Source organism: Heterodontus francisci, unplaced genomic scaffold, assembly GCF_036365525.1.
Source record: "Heterodontus francisci isolate sHetFra1 unplaced genomic scaffold, sHetFra1.hap1 HAP1_SCAFFOLD_279, whole genome shotgun sequence".
Classification (NCBI taxonomy): domain Eukaryota; kingdom Metazoa; phylum Chordata; class Chondrichthyes; order Heterodontiformes; family Heterodontidae; genus Heterodontus; species Heterodontus francisci.
Window position 1 is genome coordinate 2,312,797 of NW_027141885.1, and position 6,056 is coordinate 2,318,852.

The following is a 6,056-nucleotide window of genomic DNA, read 5'->3' on the forward strand; positions in this document are numbered from 1 at the left end:
ACAGGGTGTATCTGACTGTGGGTCATGATGTACACAGTGTGTCAGTGAGTGTGTTAATATTAATCTGTGTTCTCTGTCAGTGTGTTAATATTACTGAGGACAGTGGGGGTGTTTTACACTTCACAGGGTGTATCTGACGGTGGGTCATGATATACACAGTGTGTCAGTGAGTGTGTTAATATTAATCTGTGTTCTCTGTCAGTGTGTTAATATTACTGAGGACAGTGGGGGTGTTTTACACTTCACAGGGTGTATCTGACTGTGGGTCATGATGTACACAGTGTGTCAGTGAGTGTGTTAATATTAATCTGTGTTCTCTGTCAGTGTGTTAATATTCCTGAGGACAGTGGGGATGTTTTACACTTCACAGGGTATATCTGACTGTGGGTCATGATATACACAGTGTGTCAGTGAGTGTGTTAATATTAATCTGTGTTCTCTGTCAGTGTGTTAATATTCCTGAGGACAGTGGGAATGTTTTACACTTCACAGGGTGTATCTGACTGTGGGTCATGATATACACAGTGTGTCAGTGAGTGTGTTAATATTAATCTGTGTTCTCTGTCAGTGTGTTAATATTACTGAGGACAGTGGGGGTGTTTTACACTTCACAGGGTGTATCTGACTGTGGGTCATGATATACACAGTGTGTCAGTGAGTGTGTTAATATTAATCTGTGTTCTCTGTCAGTGTGTTAATATTACTGAGGACAGTGGGGGTGTTTTGCACTTCACAGGGTGTATCTGACTGTGGGTCATGATATACACAGTGTGTCAGTGAGTGTGTTAATATTAATTTGTGTTCTCTGTCAGTGTGTTAATATTCCTGAGGACAGTGGGGATGTTTTACACTTCACCGGGTGTATCTGACTGTGGGTCATGATATACACAGTGTGTCAGTGAGTGTGTTAATATTAATCTGTGTTCTCTGTCAGTGTGTTAATATTACTGAGGACAGTGGGGATGTTTTACACTTCACAGGGTGTATCTGACTGTGGGTCATGATATACACAGTGTGTCAGTGAGTGTGTTAATATTAATCTGTGTTCTCTGTCAGTGTGTTAATATTCCTGAGGACAGTGGGGGTGTTTTACACATCACAGGGTGTATCTGACTGTGGGTCATGATATACACAGTGTGTCAGTGAGTGTGTTAATATTAATCTGTGTTCTCTGTCAGTGTGTTAATATTACTGAGGACAGTGGGGGTGTTTTACACTACACAGGGTGTATCTGACTGTGGGTCATGATATACACAGTGTGTCAGTGAGTGTGTTAATATTAATCTGTGTTCTCTGTCAGTGTGTTAATATTACTGAGGACAGTGGGGATGTTTTACACTTCACAGGGTGTATCTGACTGTGGGTCATGATGTACACAGTGTGTCAGTGAGTGTGTTAATATTAATCTGTGTTCTCTGTCAGTGTGTTAATATTACTGAGGACAGTGGGGATGTTTTACTCTTCACAGGGTGTATCTGACTGTGGGTCATGATGTACACAGTGTGTCAGTGAGTGTGTTAATATTAATCTGTGTTCTCTGTCAGTGTGTTAATATTACTGAGGACAGTGGGGATGTTTTACTCTTCACAGGGTGTATCTGACTGTGGGTCATGATATACACAGTGTGTCAGTGAGTGTGTTAATATTAATCTGTGTTCTCTGTCAGTGTGTTAATATTCCTGAGGACAGTGGGGATGTTTTACACTTCACCGTGTGTATCTGACTGTGGGTCATGATATACACAGTGTGTCAGTGAGTGTGTTAATATTCATCTGTGTTCTCTGTCAGTGTGTTAATATTACTGTGGACAGTGGGGGTGTTTTACACTTCACAGGGTGTATCTGACTGTGGGTCATGATATACACAGTGTGTCAGTGAGTGTGTTAATATTAATCTGTGTTCTCTGTCAGTGTGTTAATATTCCTGAGGACAGTGGGGATGTTTTACACTTCACAGGGTGTATCTGACTGTGGGTCATGATATACACAGTTTGTCAGTGAGTGTGTTAATATTAATCTGTGTTCTCTGTCAGTGTGTGAATATTACTGAGGACAGTGGGGGTGTTTTACACTTCACAGGGTGTATCTGACTGTGGGTCATGATGTACACAGTGTGTCAGTGAGTGTGTTAATATTAATCTGTGTTCTCTGTCAGTGTGTTAATATTGCTGAGGACAGTGGGGGTGTTTTACACTTCACCGGGTGTATCTGACTGTGGGTCATGATATACACAGTGTGTCAGTGAGTGTGTTAATATTAATCTGTGTTCTCTGTCAGTGTGTTAATATTACTGAGGACAGTGGGGATGTTTTACACTTCACAGGGTGTATCTGACTGTGGTTCATGATATACACAGTGTGTCAGTGAGAGTGTTAATATTAATCTGTGTTCTCTATCAGTGTGTTAATATTACTGAGGACAGTGGGGGTGTTTTACACTTCACAGGGTGTATCTGACTGTGGATCATGATATACACAGTGTGTCAGTGAGAGTGTTAATATTAATCTGTGTTCTCTGTCAGTGTGTTAATATTACTGAGGACAGTGGGGGTGTTTTACACTTCACAGGGTGTATCTGACTGTGGGTCATGATATGCACAGTGTGTCAGTGAGTGTGTTAATATTAATCTGTGTTCTCTGTCAGTGTGTTAATATTCCTGAGGACAGTGGGGGTGTTTTACACTTCACAGGGTGTATCTGACTGTGGGTCATGATATACACAGTGTGTCAGTGAGTGTGTTAATATTAATCTGTGTTCTCTGTCAGTGTGTTAATCTACCTGAGGACAGTGGGGGTGTTTTACACTTCACAGGGTGCATCTGACTGTGGGTCATGATATACACAGTGTGTCAGTGAGTGTGTTAATATTAATCTGTGTTCTCTGTCAGTGTGTTAATATTCCTGAGGACAGTGAGGGTGTTTTACACTTCACAGGGTGTATCTGACTGTGGGTCATGATATACACAGTGTGTCAGTGAGTGTGTTAATATTAATCTGTGTTCTCTGTCAGTGTGTTAATATTACTGAGGACAGTGGGGGTGTTTTACACTTCACAGGGTGTATCTGACTGTGGATCATGATGTACACAGTGTGTCAGTGAGTGTGTTAATATTAATCTGTGTTCTCTGTCAGTGTGTTAATATTCTTGAGGACAGTGGGGGTGTTTTACACTTCACATGGTGTATCTGACTGTGGGTCATGATATACACAGTGTGTCAGTGAGTGTGTTAATATTAATCTGTGTTCTCTGTCAGTGTGTTAATATTACTGAGGACAGTGGGGGTGTTTTACACTTCACAGGGTTTATCTGACTGTGGGTCATGATGTACACAGTGTGTCAGTGAGTGTGTTAATATTAATCTGTGTTCTCTGTCAGTGTGTTAATATTCCTGAGGACAGTGGGGGTGTTTTACACTTCACAGGGTGTATCTGACTGTGGGTGATGATATACACAGTGTGTCAGTGAGTGTGTTAATATTAATCTGTGTTCTCTGTCAGTGTGTTAATATTACTGAGGACAGTGGGGGTGTTTGACACTTCACAGGGTGTATCTGACTGTGTGTCATGATGTACACAGTGTGTCAGTGAGTGTGTTAATATTAATCTGTGTTCTCTGTCAGTGTGTTAATATTCCTGAGGACAGTGGGAGTGTTTTACACTTCACAGGGTGTATCTGACTGTGGGTCATGATATACACAGTGTGTCAGTGAGTGTGTTAATATTAATCTGTGTTCTCTGTCAGTGTGTTAATATTACTGAGGACAGTGGGGGTGTTTTAGACTTCACAGGGTGTATCTGACTGTGGGTCATGATGTACACAGTGTGTCAGTGAATGTGTTAATATTAATCTGTGTTCTCTGTCAGTGTGTTAATATTACTGAGGAAAGTGGGGGTGTTTTACACTTCACAGGGTGTATCTGACTGTGGGTCATGATATGCACAGTGTTTCAGTGAGTGTGTTAATATTAATCTGTGTTCTCTGTCAGGTGTTAATATTCCTGAGGACAGTGGGGGTGTTTTACACTTCACAGGGTTTATCTGACTCTGGGTCATGATATACACAGTGTGTCAGTGAGTGTGTTAATATTAATCTGTGTTCTCTGTCAGTGTGTTAATATTCCTGAGGACAGTGGGGGTGTTTTACACGTCACAGGGTGTATCTGACTGTGGGTCATGATGTACACAGTGTGTCAGTGAGTGTGTTAATATTAATCTGTGTTCTCTGTCAGTGTGTTAATATTCCTGAGGACAGTGGGGGTGTTTTACACTTCACAGGGTTTATCTGACTGTGGGTCATGTTATACACAGTGTTTCAGTGAGTGTGTTAATATTAATCTGTGTTCTCTGTCAGTGTGTTAATATTACTGAGGACAGTGGGGGTGTTTTACACTTCACAGGGTTTATCTGACTGTGGGTCATGTTATACACAGTGTGTCAGTGAGTGTGTTAATATTAATCTGTGTTCTCTGTCAGTGTGTTAATATTACTGAGGACAGTGGGGGTGTTTTACACTTCACAGGGAGTATCTGACAGTGGGTCATGATATACACAGTGTGTCAGTGAGTGTGTTAATATTAATCTGTGTTCTCTGTCAGTGTGTTAATAATACTGAGGACAGTGGGGGTGTTTTACACTTCACAGGGTGTATCTGACTGTGGGTCATGATATACACAGTGTGTCAGTGAGTGTGTTAATATTAATCTGTGTTCTCTGTCAGTGTGTTAATATTCCTGAGTACAGTGGGGGTGTTTTACACTTCACAGGGTGTATCTGACTGTTGGTCATGATATACACAGTGTGTCAGTGAGTGTGTTAATATTAATCTGTGTTCTCTGTCAGTGTGTTAATATTACTGAGGACAGTGGGGGTGTTTTACACTTCACAGGGTGTATCTGACAGTGGGTCATGATATACACAGTGTGTCAGTGAGTGTGTTAATATTAATCTGTGTTCTCTGTCAGTGTGTTAATATTCCTGAGTACAGTGGGGGTGTTTTACACTTCACAGAGTCTATCTGACTGTGGGTCATGATATACACAGTGTGTCAGTGAGAGTGTTAATATTAATCTGTGTTCTCTATCAGTGTGTTAATATTACTGAGGACAGTGGGGGTGTTTTACACTTCACAGGGTGTATCTGACTGTGGGTCATGATATACACAGTGTGTCAGTGAGTGTGTTAATATTAATCTGTGTTCTCTGTCAGTGTGTTAATATTACTGAGGACAGTGGGGGTGTTTTACACTTCACAGGGTGTATCTGACTGTGGGTCATGATATGCACAGTGTGTCAGTGAGTGTGTTAATATTAATCTGTGTTCTCTGTCAGTGTGTTAATATTACTGAGGACAGTGGGGGTGTTTTACACTTCACAGGGTGCATCTGACTGTGGGTCATGATATACACAGTGTGTCAGTGAGTGTGTTAATATTAATCTGTGTTCTCTGTCAGTGTGTTAATATTCCTGAGGACAGTGGGGGTGTTTTACACTTCACAGGGTGTATCTGACTGTGGGTCATGATATACACAGTGTGTCAGTGAGTGTGTTAATATTAATCTGTGTTCTCTGTCAGTGTGTTAATATTACTGAGGACAGTGGGGGTGTTTTACACTTCACAGGGTGTATCTGACTGTGGATCATGATGTACACAGTGTGTCAGTGAGTGTGTTAATATTAATCTGTGTTCTCTGTCAGTGTGTTAATATTCCTGAGGACAGTGGGGGTGTTTTACACTTCACATGGTGTATCTGACTGTGGGTCATGATATACACAGTGTGTCAGTGAGTGTGTTAATATTAATCTGTGTTCTCTGTCAGTGTGATAATATTACTGAGGACAGTGGGGGTGTTTTACACTTCACAGGGTTTATCTGACTGTGGGTCATGATGTACACAGTGTGTCAGTGAGTGTGTTAATATTAATCTGTGTTCTCTGTCAGTGTGTTAATATTCCTGAGGACAGTGGGGGTGTTTTACACTTCACAGGGTGTATCTGACTGTGGGTCATGATATACACAGTGTGTCAGTGAGTGTGTTAATATTAATCTGTGTTCTCTGTCA